Raw genomic sequence first — 20162 nt, forward strand, 5'->3', positions numbered from 1 at the left:
CACCTTGCTGGGACAGGTCCTGGTGTCACCTTGCTGCGACCCAGGGCTGGCTCCTGCGGCTCTCCCTTAGCACAGGCTGTCCCAGCAGGATCAGGATTGTTCTCCTGGGGTTCTGGGCAGGAGAGCTGTCTGAGCAGTGCCCCTGAAGTGGGCTGTGTGTGACTGTCCCTTTCCTAGGTGCAGGAGGGGTGTCCTGTTACTCTGCCACACTGCCATGGCCTTTGCTGCAGCTCCGTTGAGGTTTTGGAGCCACCTTGTCCCTCCTGAGAATGGGCCTGAGCACTCTGGGCTCTCCTGAGGGCTGGGGTGACGGCTCTGGGGACGTTCTGGGGGTCTCCAGAGGCTCCTGTGTCCCCACAAGTGGGCTGTGTGTGACTGTCCCTTTCCTAGGTGCGGCCCTGCCACGCTGCCATGGCCTTTGCTGCAGTTGAACTGAGATTATTCTGGAGCCACCTTGTCTCTCCTGGGGATGGCTCTGAGCACTCTGGGCTCTCCTGAGAGCTGGGTGACAGCTCTGGGACATTCTGGGGCTCTGCAGAGGCTCCTGTGTGCCCAGGGCTGTGGGCAAGGTCCCCGTGCCCCTCTCTGCTCCCCGCTGGCCCTGCAGGGAGCCAGGAGCAGCAGGACAGTGGCTCTTTGTGCAGGCACACAGACTCCAGACTCTAATTTTGGGCTGAATTTCCCTGCTGAGCATGTAGGTATCTGTGGTGTGTGTGATTCTGGGTTTGGCTGCTGAGCAAGGGATGACAGAGTGCAATCCAAAGATCTTGCCTCTGGGTGGATGCTCCTTTATTTAGCTCTGAAGCACAGTGTAAACAGGAGTTATGAATATTGGCTGTTTCCTGACACTGAAATACCTGTAGTGTGCTGTATTTATGCACAGAAGAGCTAAATATGCATCATTTCTTTAGGAAAAATGGTCTCTCTTCTGATAGTAAAATCTTCCTCTTCAAATTAAATGCTGCTGGGACTTACCTCAGAGACTAAATAAGCTCTGCTCTGTTAGTGTTAGGAGGCAGAACGAGTGCAGTGTGAGCTTTCAGCATAAACTTCTGTTTAATTTTAGATTGGGGTTTAGATAAACAATTTTATTCTTGCCTCATTAATGCTTAATCTTGTGTTACATAATACACAATATTGGCTTCCTGAGTAGCACTTAAATATAGTGCAAACGTGGAGCAGCTGAAAGGTCAGTGCAGTTACCATATGTGCAGGCTGGCAAGGTGTCTGTCCCCTCCCCGTGGCACTCCTGATGGCAGCCAGAGCCCCAGGAATATTTGTGCAAGGCTCTCCCGAGCATCTGAGAGGTAGAGCTGCTCCCTCGACACGATTGTTCAAATAGCAGAGTGCCTTTGATCAAAGCAGGGGGATAATTAGATGAATATCTCGTGGTCTGTTGGTATAAAGTGATTACTTAGCCCTACATTGGCTTTTTAATATTTGCATTTAGTGGTGAGCCGTGTTTGTAGCAGGAGCTGTGGCGTGGGCTCTATCCCTGCCCGCTCTCCCCAAGGAAATCTGCTTTATTTGAGGCCATATTCCCCCAATGATGGAATATTAATACACTGCAGTCAAGGCACATTATTTCCTGCTTGTCTTTGCTGTTCAGAGAGGGACAAGCTGTGGAAGCCTTTTCTGTTTGAAAGCTGAACCTTTTTCTTTAATAACTTGTCCTAGCCTGGATGCAGTCAGAGCTGAAATTTTCCATTAGAGTTTGAAGCGAGTGCCAACATAAACAGCCCCTGCTCCTTCTCATTTCGTCTGCTCTCTGCTGCTGCTGCCTCCAGAGCTGCAGCACAGGGCTCTGCTCTGTTCACCAGGGGCTCGTGGGCTTCACCTCCCCAGATTATCTCAGATGAGAGCCTGAGACCTCTCTGTGTCGCAGCAAAATCCTCCTGGGCTTCGCTCCAGGTAGCAAAAGGGGCAGAGGCAGCAGCTGCTTTTCCTGTGCAAGTGAAACCACCGAGCCATTTGCATAACAAACTCTTGTGGAGGGAGCCTGCTGCCTTTTTATTTTTTCATTTTCCTGTTTTTGTGAGCAGTCTCAGCTGAGGGAGGAGGAGCTCTGGGTCGGTGTTTGGCTCCAGGTGAGGCAGCTGCAGCCGGGCCCTGGGTGCTGCTCACCGGGAATGCAGTGACGCGCTGGGCTCAGATGGAGATATTCCTGAATTTCAGCGCCTCTGAGCTGGAGGCTGTTTGCAGAGGGGTGTTCAGCGTGTGTGCTCTGGTTTGTTTTCAGAAGTTTAACTGTTAAACCTATTGCAAATGTCATAACTTTATTGGATAATAAACCGGGAGGTTTGGAAAGGCCTTTAAAGAGACGTAAAGTTTAACTCACACACAGCCTGGTGTCTTTGTTCATCTCTGGAGGGATTGCAGGTGTTCAGGTGAGCACAGCCCCTGGCAGGCAGAATTTCCACACACCTGGGTTCCTTTAGTCCAGTTCCCTGAGTGTGTCCTGTGAGTGAATTCCCGTCTCCTGGAGGTGCACACACATGTGTATTCCTTTATTTCAGTTCCCTGAGTGAATTCCCATCTCCTGGACCTGCATCTTACCTGACTCTCAGCAGCCCTTTCCCCTGGCCAGTGCCACTTGTGTGCTCATTGATTAATGATTGATTAAGGACTGGCTCCAGCTTCCAAAGACCAAAATACCCTTTCCCAAACTCAGTTGCAGCTGAAGCAGACAAAACCAAAGAAAGGAAGTACCTGAAATGTGCTTTGTTTTTATTGTTTTTGTTTTAAATCTCTTAAGCGTTCTCCTAAGACAATAAGAGGATTAATTTTCAATTGTATCATTTTACTTTTGTATGCCAAAGGTAATTTAGAGCGTCATCAGCTCAAAAAATGAGCTGCTTATTTGACTTTGTTCCTAAGAAACCCTCCTAGATGGAGAGCATTAAAGCAGAAGGTGTGTTCAGTGTGCCAGCTGGACTCTAGAATTGACTTTAGCATGGGCAATAAATCAGGTCTGCACTCCAGTGGCTTTTTTTTATTATTTTACATTACAAGATTGGATCTCATTGTTTATTTTTCTCTGAAGGTTTAGAGGTAGGTAGGAGTAAAATATTGTTGCAAGTAAAAGAGGGCCATTAGGCAATTGCATCGAGCTCTGTCAGGGAGCCAGGAAGGACAATTTCTGCTTTGTAGGGAAAAGTCTGTAGTCAGAGATACAAGCCAAGATTATTTGGGTAATTGATCCAATATTGTCTGAGCCTTCCTCAGCAACTGAGAGAACACAATGCTGCTCCTCAGAGTTCTGTTCCACTGCATTTTCCTCACTTTCTGTTTATAATTCACCATCCTAAGGAATTTCAATTTGTTTATTTTCCTATTGTGAATTCTCTGTTGCATCTGTGCTGAAGGGTATGTGTGACTCTGGTTAAAATGCTTTTGTTCATCAACAGCTGTATATTTATTCTGTGTTTTCTTTCCCTGTGAGAAAAACCAGCAGCTTTTTTTCTTCCTGGCAGTTGTCAGATGGTATCAAATACTCAGACATGAACCCCGAGGTCCTGTGAGTTGCAGGTACATAAAATAGGTGGCTGGTAAAGGATTTGTGCAGTTTATTTTCATGGTTGAGTGTCCCAGCCTGGCAAGAGTTCTCCACGGCTGCCATGCATCAAAGCCTTGGTGGTGTTTGCTCCCCATCCAGCCACTGACTGAGGATGAGCTCTATAGCTTGAAAATGGCTTTCAGAAAGGCAGAAATGAGGCAGTGCTGATTGTGGGACATCCTGTGCCAGAGCAGTGCTAATGCAGGAAATGCATGTGTGTAATCCTGCCTGGGGATGGCTCGGGAGGGGAACACTGCAGGTAATCCTGTGTGTGTGCTGCTCTCTGTGGGTATTTACAGCGTGTGACACAGGTCACAGCTCCAGGAGCTGTGCAGCAGCTCAGCTCGCTTTGAGGTTTGGAGCTCAAGGAGTAAATAAACCCCAGAGCTCAGACTGTGGTGAGCCAGAGCAGGGTTTGGTTCCTCGCACACGCAGGGAGCTGTGCCTGGCCTGTGTGGGGTTCGCAGCTGGGGCAGAGGATGTGCACAGGAAAACCCTCTGTGGGCAGGGGATAAAGTGTGCTGTGAGTGAGCTCACTGCCACAGAGCACAGAATGAGCTTTGTGCTTCCTCAGCATCACCCCCTGCCCCGATGCCCTGTAAGAACAGCACCCACTGCCTTCCCCTGGCCCCAGAGCAGCCCCAGCACATCCGTCACTCCCAAATACCCTGCAGTGTGCTGCTGGAGCTGGGAGGAAAGACAATAACAACTCCAGGAGACAGATGCACTCGTTTTGTCAGTTTTGTTTCCAGCCAGCTGTAAAAAAGAAGCAGTCCTTGATTACTGGGGTTTTTTTGCTGCTTGTTTTTTTTTTCTTCATGCCAAGAAAGGCTCCAGGAATTACAGAGATGGTGGAATAGAGTGAGAACGGGGAGCTGCAGTAGAGGCTGTGCCATAGGGGAGGTGAAGCAGTTTGTGGGTAGAACTGGCTCTGTAAGCAGAAGAAACATTTAACATCACACACTGAAATCTGCTGCATTTGCTTTGCTTTGTTTTTCCTTTCCAGTCTGTATCTGAAGGGAGAACACTGAGGAGTGTGATGGGATTCAGATTGCCAGCACATAAAGATGCTGGTGATCACCTCTAGGTGAGGGTGGTGTCGTTTTGGGTGAACTTCTCCTGTGCTGTTCTGTTGTGCAGGGTGCCAGGAGGGCTGTCAGTGTCAGCCACAGCCCTGCACACCTGCACCAGGGTGGATTTACGGATGCGTGGGATGTGAGGGGCTCCTTTCCCTGCCAGGAGGTACATTAATGTCTCCTGTGTGTGGAAAAGCTGTGAAATGCTCAGGCTTTGGGTTTCCTGCTCCTGCTCATAAGGAATAAGGATCCTACGGGGCTGGGATCCCCCGTTTGTGGTGTTGGTGCCTTTTCCCTGCAGCCAGGAGGGGCTGAAGCCTGCAGGACCGTTCCAGCCGTCCCTCCCTTCCTGCTTCAGGCTGCCTGGGAGGGTGCAGGTGATGCCTCAGCACCCGAGTGATCAGAGCAGCTTCCACGGACAACCTCTTGATTCTTTTTTAAATCCCAGAACGGTGACAGGGGTGTTTCCTTCTGATTCAGATCCTCCAAGGTTAAGTTTGTCCATTGCCCTTTGCTTTGCACACTTTGGGAGCAGGGCAGGTGTGAGTGAGGGAGCTGCTCTCAGGGTAATTGCTGTATTTGAGAACTTGGGCCTTTAAAAAACAGACAGAGTGTTACAGGAACGATGACAAAACCCGGGCTGCTGACGTGCTGTGTTGGGAAATCTCCCTGACCCTGGTCACCTGGGATGAGCAGCACTGGCAGGGAGGGTTGTTCGTTTGACACTACCAAACTCCTGTCCAGGAAGGAGAAAGTGTTTGTTTTACCTTACCGAACTCCTGTCCAGCACAGAGAAGGTGCTGGCCCACTGCTTTTATTGCCATGGTGAGGTGGTTTGTCCTTGGCTGGAGGAGCTGGGCTGATCCTCCCCCTCCCCAGACACTTTGTGGGCTCCTTTTCCCCTGCAGTGCCCCTGACACAAGCTGTGATGTTGTGGGATGCCTCCAGAGCCTTCAAAGAGAGGAGAGCACATTCCAGGTTGTAAACCAGCCCTTGCTGCTGCAATCTGAGAGCTCCTCCCTGGTGTTCGACCCAGGGCCTGCTTTGTGCCTCTTGTGTAAAGCACCAGGACATCCCACAGGAACTCTTGATTTATTTTGCTGGCTCTGCCCTTCTCTGTGGTTCACAAACCTCTAATGGGCTGTGAAGCTCCAAGAGTTCTGAGCTGAACAGTAGAAGTTTTAAGAACCTCCTCTACTACATGAAAGACTTAACACTTTCCACATGCTGGGTTTTTGGATCATGAAAAGCTGATCTCCTACAAATAGTTTGTAAAGCTGAGGCATCCTGGGCCAGGGCTGCTTAATGCTGTTGTGAAATTGGGGGGGAAGGAAAAAAATGTAATGAAAACTCTGGGCTTTGGGCCAGCAAGGAAGATCTGATACAGGAAACGTGTTTCTGCTGCCCTTTGTTACTGTTGAGTTTGATTAGCTTTGTTTCTGGTACGTTTAATTACAGTTCTATTTTATTTTTATAGCTAAGGAGGGGATCTTTGCCAAAGCCCAAGCCTTTCATTACCTCAGCTGCAATGAGAGGGAGCTGGAGAAGTAAATCATGCCACCTCCCCAACAAACAAGCCAAAGTAAAACCAAAAGAAACCCCACCAAGCTATAAACCCAGCCCTTTTCCCTCTCCTTGCCCTGTTCCTGCAGTCTGCTGCTCTCCATCTGTTATTTTCCCTTGCTTTTAGGGTTGAGGGTGAGTTTGCTCAGTGCAGTAAGTTGTGTTCAGCCTGGGCAGGGCTGCTCACCTGTGGTGGTTGTGCTTCCCTGGAGCTTGTCTGGCTCCTGTGCAGCAGCTCTTCCTCCAGGGACTGCAGGAATACAGCTGGAAATGGCTCAGGAACTGGGGGAACAACAGACAGAGACAGGAGGGGTTGGTTTGGGCCCTGGTTGTGCCCTGCAGAGCCTTGCCCACCGAGATGTGATGGCAAACATGTGCCATAAACCTTGCACAGCCTGGGCTCTAAAGGGGCAAATGGAAAAGCTCCTTTCCCTGATGCTGCTGGAGGAGCTCCAGGCTGTGCCTGGACCTTCACCTTGCTGTGGAGAAGTGACAGGGACAAAGGCCTTCCTCCCTCCCTCAGTGCTGTGCTGAAGTTGTATTGATTTAACAATCCCACCTCATGTTCTTACTCTGTGCCATTTGATGGGAGAGATTTTTTTTCCTTCTTGTTACCTGGCTTTAGAAAAACATTGCTTTTAGAGCTTCTGAGAAGAAATTGTCTGCTCACTGTGGGCATAAAACTGCCCTTCCTATCTGCCACCTATTTATTCTGTATTGAGGTTCATGGCTGGTTTTGCATGGAGCACATGAACGGAGCTGCTCAGAGGGATCCAGGGGCTGCTCCTGTGTCAGAGCCATCCCTGTGACTCCTGCATAGCCCTCCTCCCCTGTTTACAGCCCTGAGTCACAGCTCTGCCCTGCTGGCACCCGCAGATTGCACGAGTTTTCGTGGCTGCAGCAATTGAGGAGCACCGACAGATGCTGTGAATCACCTCGGAATTGCTGCCTTAGCTCTTTGTGCCAGCACTGAGGTCTCACGTTTCTTGGAGCTGCTGAAGTTCTGCTCTGACCTTTTCAAGGGAACTTGCATAGCAGAGGTATGGGAAATGTTTAAAAGTGAGTCTGGCATTATGTTTGGCTGCTGTAGCTGTCATCCCTGAGCTGAAATTGGGTGGAATCCTGCAGGCTGTGGGTAAACAGCATTTCTGGGGCACTGCTCCGTCTGGGTTTGCCATTCCATGAAGGTCACGTCAAAATGAGGGGAAAACCCCAAAACAAATCAGCAACAACAGCACAAAACCCCAGCCCAAACTCAGACTAGCAGGGACTTCATATTTTAGGAATTAGAAGTTCTGATTTTTGAGATATTTCTGCTTCAGTCTCTCCCCAGCCACTGCGAGAGCTTAGCTGTTCTAATTCAGTTACGTGTGATACTCACAGACCTTTGTACACTTTTAATGTGGTTTAGAAAACTCGAATTTTTGTGGGTGCTGTGGGAGCTTCTGCCTGTTTGAGCTCTGGTTCTTGGGTGTTTGCCTGCTCAAGGGAACTGCCGTGAGTGACTGTGAGGAAGTCATTTATATTAGTTGCAGGTTTGTTGGGGGTTTTGTTTGATTTTTATTTGTGTTTGCAAAACACCCCCTACTCTTTTTTTTAATGTTACAGTAATTGTCTAGCTTCAAGATACCCATTTCTCTGCACTGTGAGGGTTTGCAGTGCTGCCCTCCTCAGCTCCATCAGGATTTACACAGGATTTAAACCTCCCAGGAGCTGCTCCCTGCTTTTCCCTCCAGTGCTGTACACGGATGGGTTCAGGCTCCTGGGTTATTCTGCTCCCCCAAACTCCTCTTTGCTCCCTGGGTGCTGCCCAGCTCTGCCGTCACTGATGCTCCAGGGCTGGAGGTGCAGAATTCCTCCTGCCTGCAAAGTCTGGAATTGCTGCAAAATAAACACTCCAGGAGCCCTCACACGCCTGTGCTGCCTGCCAGGTGTTTGTGGAGCCTCTTGAGTGTTTGTGTGTGAAAGATCCATGGGGCATTTTAAAGAGGTGCCAGTGCTGCTGTGAGAAATAACACGGGAAAAATTCCACTCAGATTCCAGAGGTTCAGGGCATCTTCAGTGTTTTCCTTTTTAGTTTTATCATAGGCATGAAAACATGGGGCTTAATTTGCAGCTTTTGTTTCATTCCCACCCAGAAATGCCACTTTTTGCCCTGTTTGCTGGGCAGCAGTTGCTGACAGCAGTGTCAGCACAGGGAATCCTGGTTGCCCTCACATCCTGTGGGAATGGGCTGAATTCCAGGCTGATTCCACATGTCAGGCCTGAGCAATAGAAATACTTAGAGAAATTGCCTGTTTACCTTCCAAAGAACACCTGCAAGGATGCACCAGAACCAGATTGTGTGTCTTAGCAGTGTTGCTGTGCTGAGTTTAATGAGGGGGAAAGCAGGAGAGGTGGAATTGCTTGTGGGATGATACATGAGACATTCACAACTTCCCCTGTGCTTACGTGTGGGCAGATCAAGCACAGCAAAGTGGGTTTTTTAAGGAGAAAATAGCTCTTGTGGTGTGTCTTTCACATGGCACAGGATTTCCTTCCTTCCCAGAGCTGTGTCATGTCTCCCATCCCTGTGCCTGCAGATCTGTGCCTTGCTCGTGGCAGCTGCTGGTGCTTGGATGTGTTTGTAATTAACAGGAGCTGGCATCTTGGGGATGGGTTTTTTAGCACTCATTTTCCATGCAGACACATCAGCACCCTGAGCTTCCATGTCAGGCTTTTTTCCAGCACTCAGCTGTGCCTCTGGGTCACTGCATCTTTCTGAGGAATTTATTTAGGGTGTGACATTCTGCTGCAGTCAGTGAAATCCAGAATGAAATGAGACTTTCTAACAGATGAAAGCTGCTGTGCTCTGTCTGGAACCACAGGATGGTTGGTTGGTTTGCAGGGGAAGCAAACCTGGTCCAGAAAAACAGTGTTTAAAGAGAAGAATGCAGTGGGGAATTGTGGCTGTCAGGGATGTTTCTGTGTGCAGTTTTGCTTGCAGACAGTGCAGGGGTTGGAGATTAGGATTCCAGCACTTTGGGCAGCTCTGGGGCTGCAGCTTATCAGCTAATAGCAGTTTGTCCTTCCAAGAGCCACACAAGTGGAACATCAGCAGGCTGCAGAGGAGGAGGAGGCCAGCAGGTGTTGGTGTCACATGCTGGGGTGAAGTTCCCCCTTCTGGGGGCTTCTCTGCTGGTTTGTGACCCCTCAGTGCTGCATCCGAGCTCTGATTGCGCTGGTCCCTCCTGCCAGGCTGGGCAGGGGTGTCACCTGTCCTGGCACAGGGAGGATGCCTGGGTTCCTGCACAAGCACAGCTGCAGTGTTGGGTGGGGAATGGGCTGCAGACGAGGGCCCCTGCCCTGGGCTGAGCTGCAGCTCTTGCAGAACCTGCATGGCCCCAAACCATGCCCCGCACTCCTGCTGCCCTTTTCCTTTTCCCTGGTTGTGGGGATCAAATTCACCTTCTCAGGGGTTCTGATCTCGGATTAATGTTTGCTGGAGACACCAGGGTGGAGCAGGGCTGGAAAGAATTGGTAATTCTTTCACTCGTGAGCTCACTGTACAGGTATTATAGTGAGCTACAATGAATTGCTCTTCCTAACGCTGCTTTACAACTCTTAGCTTTGTCTTCTGGTTACATTTTGCTTGCTAAGGATTTTTCCTGACAGAAGGAATTTGAGACTGGAGGGAAGCAACAATCAGTGAGGGATAAGCAGCTTACGTGGCAGTTCTTTGTGGTTTGGGGGTGGGGGGTTGCTTCATGTCCTGCTTCAATATTCCTCTTTTCTTACTGGCTCTGATCAACAGGAAAACACTGAAATACCCCTCAACCTTCCACACTTAATCTAGAAAATCTACTGCTTTAGGGAGCTGTTCTTGGAGAGCAGTAAAAGGAAAACAGCTGTTCAGGGAGCAGATCTGAGAGAGCAGTCTGTTTAAAATCAGGGTTTAATGACAGGGACTGTGCTGAGAGCTGTGTTTGCTGTGTCCATAACTCAGGGCAGGAGCCATCCTCCCTCTCCCCCTGTGCCACGGTGCCTTTGCACTGATAAGCTGCTGCTTTCTCTGAGCTCACTTGATGCTTTCCAGGTGTCAGTGGACAGGATTCTTCCTCCATCTGGCCTGCTCAGATGTTGGACATCCTGTGCTTGTGATTTTTATTAAGAGGTCACACTGTGTCTGTCTTCAGCATGGAATCAGAGGGGCTGATAGTTTACATGGTGAAATAACCAGGTGTGAGGACTTTTAAAACTGTTATTTCCAGGAGATTAACTCTTGCCATTCCTCATTAGCAGTGGGGATAATTTCACGGCTTGTCTCCTGTATGTAGTGATGAGTATTTTCTGATTTGTGTTTGTAATAAACCCTCAAAGCCCAGCAGCTCCCCGGCTCAGGAGCTGGGACAGGAGGGGAGTGTGCACGTTTGACAGGCCAGGCTTTGTGTGATCCAGCACAGATGTGCTTGGAAAACCTGAAACATCTGCTGTGGGAGGTGTGGAATGCAGGTCAGTGCTCAGCACATCGGGGTTCAGGCAGTGCTGCTGCTGCTGCTGGGGCACCTTCAGTTCTGAGTTCTGTGTTTAAATGAAAGCTCTTACAGAATGGGACATTGTGAAACAAGTGGCTGGTTCTGCCTCACCTCTCAGCTCTCCTTGCCCTGTTGAAAATGGAAAATTTCAGATTCTGTATTTTTTTGTTTATTCAGTGGGTTTGTTTCCTTGGTTTTGTGGGGTGTTATCTTCTCAGTGTGCAGCATCTGGTAACACAAACCTGCCAATATACTGAGTTCTGATTTCACTGGGGAGCCCAGGAGCTTCCTGCAGGGCAGCAAAGGGCAGCAGCAGCTCCAGTGAACAGGCAGGCAGCCCTTGGTGGCCCAGAAATGCTGCAGGATTTCATGTGGCTGTTGAGAGAGGCTGCAGCAGCCTGGGGACTGGAGCATTGCCCACACAGGGACCAGCGGGTGACTTAAACTGGGCTTGGCAGGTAACTGGGAGCTGCTCAGGTGAGCAGGGCCAGGAGTGAGCTCTGCCAGGGGAAATCAGCCCTGGAAATCCTCTCCTCCCATCAGCAGGATGTCATCCATCCCACCTGGGGCATTTCCAGCTGGAGGGGGGCTCCCTGAGCTGGGGATGCTGCTGTGGGGTGGGGATGTGGGGTTATTTCATTGTCCCTGCCAGGGTGACTGAGCTGCACTCAGTGTTTGCCCTCAGCCCTGCAGGGCTGCTCTGGTGACAGAATTGATCCCAGGTGACACTTCTGGCAATGGGGTGGTTCAAATACCAACTGGAATTACTGCTGTGAAGTACTCACCTAGCAGCAAAAACAGCTCCCAGTTACAACTCAGAGAAAGTTTTGGTGATTATAGTGTGATTCTATTTGTAAAACTGGCATGAGGAAATAATGAAAATATTTTTGAAGTAGTAAAACTTTCTTAATCATTGCAAGCCTAATTTCAGGTGTTGGGAAACAAATAAGCATCTGTACACCTTCCTGAGATGCAGGGGATTAAGTTCCCTGCTGAATAGCAGAATTAAAATTTTAATACTTTGTTTGAACAGGAATTATGAGAGTAGACAATGCTCTGTCCTTGTGTTGTGTCCCTTTCTCATGCACATGCACAAATAGGCCTTTCACTTCAATTAATTAAAGCTGACATGCAAACCACAACAACAGGCAGCCTGGGTGCAGCTGAAATGCCCAAAATCTGTCTATTTGTGTATTGGCGTGAGTAGCGGTGGTGCTGGATGTGGTTCTGTGAAACCCAGGGAGCAGAGGAGCTGTTCCCATTTCCTGGCAGCCATTCCACGCTGCCACACAAAACCAGCCCTTTCTGAGGCTCAGAAATGGATTTTCCTCGCAGCCACTGTCATTCAATTATCACCTCAGGAAATGCACAGATGTAACTGATGATCCCTTCCAAGCATCCTGCGGTTCCCACTCCTCCCATCCTTCATTTCCCTGCCTGCTCCAGTCATTAGCTGCAGCATTCCCATGTATATTTGATGGGTGACCCTGGCGGCCGGCGCTTTGAGGATGTGCAGGGATGATAAGATTGTGCATGTAATGAAGGGCAGATAAATAGAGAAATGTTTACAGGATGGAGTGAGGCGGTTGGAGGTGCTTTATGGCTCCGTGGCACTGTCACAGCCCCAGGAACCCAGGCTGCCTTGGCTGTGGGGTGGAAATGGGATCAGCCCTGGGCTCTGGAAGTGGGGTTTGTTCCTCAGCCTGAACTCCAGCTATGCCCCATCAAGAGCCTTAATTATGGAGCTGGTGCAAGGAGAGAGTGCAGTACAAGGGATAATTGGCACCTCCGTTGAGCAGGTCCTGTTCTGGGCATTGTGCTGCTAAATTCCCATTGTCGTTCTCAGTATTGATGGGGTGGTGGAAGTGCAGTGGGAGAGAGGCAGCCCAGTGCAGACAATGCCCTGAGAGCTCTCCTCAGTAACTGGCATCAATTGATCTGGGTATTTATCCCACTCGCTTTAGTCGAGTGTGAGTTCACATCTGGAGAGCTTGCCCCAACAGGAGCTGCTGGATGTGGGCTGGGGAGTGCAACAGCAGCACTGCTGGCCCAGGAAAAGCACCTTGTGCCACCTTTCAGAGGCATTTCAGCTCTGCTCCTCATTCCCTGGCCCTGTGTGAGTGCCCAGGGCTGAGAGCATCCCAGCAGGGCTGCAGGATTGGGCACGGGTTGAATTATTGCAGATAAAAGTGGTGGAGAAAATCAGGATTTATAACCCCAGGAACGTTGATAATGCAAGTTGCAAAGGGAAAGCTGAGTAGAAAATTAATACAAAAATAATATATAAATATATATAATTTATATACAAAATTTGTATACATATATACAAAATTTTAAATAAATATAAATAAAATAATAATTATACAAAATATATAAATATATAGTGATATATTTATATATAAATATATAATTATATGTAATATTCTATATATTCTATTATTTTATATATAAATATAAACAAATCTATAACTATATAAATATATATTTATAATAAACAATAAATACAGTAGAAAACCAATAGATGTGTATGAGGCTGAGGCCCTGAGCTGTCCCTGTTTTGATAACCCCGTGGTGGCTCCAGCCCCTGGGATGCCCCTGGGACGTTCCTGGTGACCCTGGCAGGGCTGCACAGGCCTGGAGCCACCACTGCTAAGGACAGGCTCTGATAATTAATAATGGATGCAGCCAACAGTGTGAGAGTTCCTGTGGGGATTGGGAACTCTGTTGATTAACAAAGAGGAGTCTCTGGAGGAAGAAGCCTTAATTACAAAAGCTTTCTTCCCATTCTGGCCTGATGCAGAGAGGGGTGGCAGCTTTTAACTGGGGCTCAGCCTTAAAACAATGCCCCAGTGTGCTCTGCACTTGTTTGGCACAACTGCTGAAGCTGGTGCTTAAATCCCTAAAAATGGAGGGGAAAAAGAGTTGTTTGCATAGCCAGGGTAAGTTCCATAAAATGGTAATTATCTTATTTGCTGCCAGTTTGTGCAACCTTAATTACAAACACTGGAAGAGATGAACAAATGAGCTGCATGGAAATGGCCAGTTGGATGTGGCACACAGAGGAGTTACTGGTGTTTTTGTGGATAATTCCAATTTCTCTGTGGTTTGCTGAAGCCATGCAGGCAGGAGTGAAGCAGGGATTCCTGCTATCAAAAGAGCAGCTCGTGTAGGGCACGAGGAAAGTGAATGTTGAGCACTGGGTCAGACCTTTCCAAGGGGGTGACCCTGTCCTGCAGGCCTGGGCTGGGGTTCTGAGGGAGTTTCAGGGGCTGCTCACAGAGCTGGAGTTAATCAGCACAATTGTCCTTCCCACTCAGCATTGATCCCAGTCCATTTATAAATCTTCTGTCTCTTTGTTTCCCCACGCCATAAAACTTCAAAAGGACGTGCTGGGACTTCATTTGTGAAACTTCATTGACTTTGTCATCAGGAGAAGATGCTGTACAGTGCTGGGGTGTTGCTGTGCTGCTGCAGATAATGTTTGTTTTGGAGGAGAGATCACTTACATCCAGCTCATGTTCTCCTTTCCTTTTTCCCCTGACTCTGCAGCCCCCTGCACTGACTCCTCTGACAGTGTAACAGTGATTTCACTCCTCTGGCAGTGATTTCACTCCTCTGACAGTGATTTCACTCCTCTGGCAGTGATTTCACTCCTCTGACAGTGATTTCACTCCTCTGGCAGTGATTTCACTCCTCTGACAGTGATTTCACTCCTCTGGCAGTGATTTCACTCCTCTGACAGTGATTTCATTCCTCTGACAGTGATTTCATTCCTCTGACAGTGATTTCATTCCTCTGACAGTGATTTCATTCCTCCAGCAGTGACTTCACTCCTCTGGCAGTGATTCCATCCCTCACCCCTTTTGTGGGACAGTTGGTAGGAGCTCAGAAGGACAGACACATTCTCCTGGGGCAGTTACAGAAGTGTCCCCTGTGTGTTTAGGTGCACAGTGACATTATTCTGGTCCCTTCGCTGCTCGAGGAACTTGGGAGTGAAATCTTCAGGTCCCAGGCTTATTTTGGCCCTCCCAGGCGTGCCCCAGTTCTCTGCGGACCCGTGGCAGCCCTTCAGACAGAACAGAGCCCTCATTTGTGGGAGAGAGGAGCTCCCCGTTCCCCTGGTGGGTGAGGGCTGAGCAGGGTACCGCGCTCATTTAGCAGAAACAATTAGAAAGCATAAAGCTCTGTCTGACTGCAGGATTTTTCCACAACAAAATGAAATCCAGAAGATGCAGATGGAGCCTCGGCTGGGTTCCCAGGAAATTCTGTGGCTGTTCCTGTGCTGGGAGCAAATTGAGAGCATAAAGCCCAAGGAGTCAGCCCGGGTTTGTCACACACCTGTCTCCTCTCTGGATTGCCACTTGCTCAGCCTGTTTGCCAGGAGTTTCACACAAATAATGAACCGGGGAGTTTAGGCTGGCTGTGTGCGGGGCAGGGAGGCAGTGGGGACAGCCACTCTCCCAAACTGGAGTGCAGTTCCCAGCAGGGGCCACGGAGCCAGGGCTGTGCTGCCATCCAGGAGATGACAAATGGCCTGCAAAGAGGGGCTGCAGGGTGAAATGGCTGTACTTGTGCTTCTGAGATCTGCCAGGGAGCCCAGACCTGCAGGGCATTCCTCAGAGAGCATCGCACCATTTTTAATGGGGCTTTTTGTAGTGTTAAGTGAAATATTGCTTGGTTTTTAAAAGCCTCTCTTAAAACCTCAGTGATGTGTTGGAATATGCAGGATTCCTGTGCAGCCAAGGTGGACATTAATCAGTGCTACTGAACAAGCTGCTGAGACTTGCTGCTTAATTAGAGCATGTGCAGGGCTGTTTGTCATGGCTGGCAGAGGATGGAGCTGAGCCTGTCACTGCAGGAAGGGCCAAGTGCAGCTCCTGGGCTCTCACAGCTGCTCCTCTCACCCTCCAGCTTGTGCAGGGGTTCCCCTTTCCTCTCTCTGGGTGTGGATCATGAGAAGAACCAGGCACAGAGTCACTGAGGCTGGAGAAGCCCTCCAGGATCATGGAGTCCAGGTTTAACCCAGCCCTGCCATGGTCACCACTGCCCTGTGCCAGGTGTCACCTACACCTGCAGGGGTGCTGGCTCCCCCCTGCCCTGGCTGTGAGATGGAAGGGATGGATGTTCTCAGTTCTGTCTCCTGATGTGCAGGGCAGTGTCCTGGGTTATTTGTGACCTGCCCAGGCTCAGTGTGTTCCACTCTGCCTTGATCCAAACCCGTGTTCTGCTCCTGCCCTGGGCAGATGCTGGGAACAGCCTGTGCCAGGGCATCAGGGGAAGCGCTGGAGACTGTTCTTACTGCAGGACTTTATAAGTATTAGCTAAATTGAGTTGACTTAATAAAATCTTGAGGCATTCCAGAAAGATTGTGAATTCATTAAGGCCACAGCTGGACAGTGTGTTCCCCCTGCTCTGCCATGGCTGTTGCAGCCAGTGAGGAGTGCTGTCATTTACCTTTTCTCTTTCATTACTGCAAAGCTATTCCCCTCCTCCATGATTTTTTTTTTTTTTTCCCCTGTCAGAGCTCGGCTCTGGGGAAATTAAACAGCAATTATGGTGTTTGCTCACTGTGTTATACCTTAACAGATAGTTGCAGGGAGGTCGGTGTGCGTGGGATTGGCTTGTGCAGGTGCTGTCAGAGCCCTCCTGTCCAGGGATGCCCAGCCAGCCCTGACCCTGTGTGTGCCAGGCAGGACTGAACACAGACAGCTCGGGCTGTGGGTTTTACATTGGACAATTGCTGATCAGAAATAGAAAAGCGGGGTCTGCAGGCAGAGGGGCTGCTCTGGTGGGGGTGATGTGCTGGGGGAAGGAGGGAGCTGGCAGAACAGCCAGGTGGGAGTGACAGGATGGGACAGGCAGGGCAGAGGTGGCCCCTGGCCAGGACAGTCCCTGCTGGGGCAGGTGAGGGCTGAGAGCGCTTCAGAACTGCAGAGAAACCTCCCTGCTGTGAGTCCTGCAGGAGGGGTCTGAGCCTCACTCCCTGTGCAGAAATAACCTGCAGAATCATCTCCCTGTGCAGAAATAACCTGCAGAACACAGCCGAAGGGAGATGAAGTGTGACTTTTGTATATGCACCTACCAGGAGGGGTGAGATGGCCTTGGCAGGAGCAGGCAGGAGACTGGAGTGGTGAGCTCTGCGTGCATCTCAGAGCTGCTGAAAGCTGAACTGGTGTTTCTAGTGAGGAACATAATCCCCTCTGCCTTGTGAAACTTGGGAATGTCGGTGTTGTCAGGGAAATGTGCCGTTAAAAGCCTGAATAATGCTTCTCATTTTGCTTTCTGTGTGTTGGGGACAGTTAATCAGATGTTAACATGGAGACACGGAGCTGTGTGTGCAGGAAAGGAGAGGTGCCGGTGTGTGGAGGGAAGGTGAGGCTGCAGTGACCAGGAGGGGAAAGGAATCTGCTCCCACAGTGCTGGACAAGAGAAAGCTGGGCCTGGAGATGGTTTGGGAGGGCATTGGCAGCATCTTCAGGGGTGGGATAGCCAGGCTATTGCTGTGCCTTGGCCAGCCTGCCCAGAGCAGCCGCAGGACAAGGACACTGTGTTTGCAGGCTGGCACGGCAGGCTGGCCCTGCTGATGGCCTGGGAGCCACAAAAAGAGCTCTGGAGCAGCTGCCCAGCCCTGCCAGGCTGGCACGGCTCAGGGGTGTGGGATGTGCTGACTGCGAGACCTTGTGGTGAGCCGAGGTGAGATCACCCGAACAAAACCATCATTACAGGCCATTCATGGCACGGCGTTCGTGCCTCTGTGTTTGCTTGCAAGCAAAGGCAGCAGCTAATTTGCAAGGCAGCCTTTTGTCCCAGGGCCTTTGATCAATGCTGGCCTGTGTTAATGTTTCAGGAGGCTATTGATTTCTGCAGCAGCTTTTGTTCCTGAATTTATGTGCCCTGGCTTTCAGCAGCACGCACTGTGCATGTTTGATTAAAGCTCATTTGACTTCTTGCAGTGAGGCTGGGAGCTGCTTTTGCTCCTTGTTTGGGGAGCCAGAGCTTGCCTGACTCAGCCCTTTGTGCTCCAGCCTGTGCCACCCATGCAGGCAGCAGGAGAAGGGTGATGCTGCCAGGCTGAACCCACACGGTGGCATCAGGATGGGCACCAGGATGGGGTGATGCTGCCAGGCTGAACCCACACAGTGGCATCAGGATGGGCACCAGGATGGGGTGATGCTGCCAGGCTGAGCCCCAGCAGTTATCCCTGGGCACACAGTGCCATCCTGGGTAGCCCAGGGGATCCTGCAGGGAATCCCTTCAGTGGGTACCTGTGTTACCTGGCATTCTGTGTGTGCTGCCCCTCTGAGTGCTCTCTTGCTCCCTGAGCCCTTTCCTGGGTGCTGTACTGTGCACTCTGACCATGAACTGCAGGTACAGAGCGTTCTTTGGTCCTTTCATTCTTTGGTCCTTTTACCTGGGGTAAGACTGGTTGTTGGATAAATAGACTTTGACTTCATCTTTATCCCTGTGCAGTTGTGACTGCACTTCTGAGCCAGTCTCGGGGGGAAAAAAGCATTATGGTCATGAGGCTGGCATTTCTATAAATATCCACAGTTTCTTTTTTAAACTTTGCTTTATGATCTGCATGTATAAATTGTTAAACTTCCCTCGGGACCTGATGGCTTTGCAATGTGTAAATGGAGCTCTAATAGGTTCCCATTCCCTATTTTATGATGGGAGGAGAACAGATTGGCTCCCACTCTGCTGTTGCCATGTGTCAGAGGACGCATTCATTCACTGACATAAAGACGTGGGATTTACTGACTTGCTCCTTGGTGCTGACACCTCAGATTTGGTACAAATGAATTTATAGGTAAAAAAACGTCTGGTTTCATTTGCAGGAGGCTTTGAGCCTGTGCAGAGCATTGCCAAAGCCTCCCTGCAGAGCCCAGGCTGGCCCTGGCACAGGCACAGCCCCAAGTGGACAAACAGCTGGCCTGGGTGGACTTTGAGCCCGCTGGATGGGCTCAGGGAAATGGCATTTCTAAAGCAAACAGGCAGGGCAGAGCAGGGTGCTGGGCTCAGAGCTGCCCTTCTGCCCAGTTTGCCATGAGCATTGTGTGCTCATCACCAGGCAGCTTCAGATCCTCTGCAGGAAACACATTTTTAATATTCTTAGTAGGGTTTAGTCCTTCAGAATCAAGAATTGTAGGTAACATTTTTCCCCCTTGCTCCTCCTCCCCAGCCATCACTGCGAATATTTGTTATTTTAGTACATGAAACACGAACACAGTTCCATGGTGGGGATCAGCAGCATCATCCCGGTCTGTGGCAGCGCAGATTAAAAATGATCTGTTCTGCCCGTTGCCAGAATGTGCTCGTGTTCTTTCTTCTGGGGTTTCTATTTTTAAATTAGGCACTGGTAAAATTCTTAAGTGTCTTAAATGTCAGCAGTTAATGTCTAGAACAACATCCTCCCTTTGTCTTTGCAGTGTCTCAGTGGTGCAGGTATTGGCTGTGGCTGTAATTGCCTGTTTGGGGCCCTGGGGAGGGTTTGGATTCAGGCAGGGTCGTTATTGGAGTTAACTCCTGCTCTGCCCGGAGCAGGGGCTGCAGCATTTCCCCACGGAGGCAGCAGGCTGAGCTTATTTGATCACACAAAACACAGTTCAAAGAAACCCTCTTTGTGGGCAGTTCAGGTATGTTCGTTCTGATGTTGATTTTTTCAAGGGGCTGGTTAGAACTTCTCCGTTTTTCCCTTGCAACTTGAAAGCAACAACACCTTTTACCTTAGAGGCAGACAAGTCGCCAGGAAATGATGGGGTTTCAAAGTAAGAGAAAAGAGATTAAAACCACATGCTGTTCTTTGGTTCAGCCTTGCAAACCCAGGTTTGAATGGCAGCTGCTGCACTTCCTGAATGTAAGCCAGATTCATTATGCTGTGAAATTATCACTCATTTCTCTAGGTGTGCTCTTTTAACGGCTTAATTAATTTAGATGCGGGTATATATATATTCAAATTAAAACACGATTTAGTGTGGTGGGGTTGTGTTACGGTTATAGACTTGTTGTTGAACACGTTTGTACTCAAACTTCCACTTCCTTACACAGAATATTGAACAATGGCTGACAAAGTGGCAGAGTGTGCTCGGGCTGAGCGTTGTTCTGTCTGTGGACAGCAGGAGCTGGGGCAGCATTGGGGTGGCTGTCAGCTTTGGGGTCATTGTCAGCTTTGGGGTAGCTATTGGGTTTGGGGTGGCTGTCAGCTTTGGGGTGGTGTCAGCTTTGGGGTGGCTGTCAGGTCTGGGGTCATTGTCAGCTTTGGGGTGGCTGTCAGAGCTCGGTGCCAGGGCACACTGACAGTGACACAAGGGCACCCTCTTCTGAGGCATCCAGGTGGAGGCTGGCTCCTGGTGCTTCCCAGCCTCTTTCCTCTCCTAGGGGAGGAGTGAAAAAGCATTTATTTACTTACTTTCCTCCTCTGCCAAAGCAGGCAAAAAATAATAAGTGTTTTTT

General features: G+C 49.6%; 1 protein-coding gene across 1 annotated transcript in view; it reads left to right on the plus strand.

Annotated features, from left to right (window-relative positions):
• Positions 1-20162, plus strand: part of RERE (arginine-glutamic acid dipeptide repeats) — a 109759-nt gene that overhangs the window by 74478 nt on the left and 15119 nt on the right. The window lies entirely within an intron of this gene.

This window comes from Ammospiza caudacuta, chromosome 22, assembly GCF_027887145.1.
Source record: "Ammospiza caudacuta isolate bAmmCau1 chromosome 22, bAmmCau1.pri, whole genome shotgun sequence".
NCBI lineage: Eukaryota > Metazoa > Chordata > Aves > Passeriformes > Passerellidae > Ammospiza > Ammospiza caudacuta.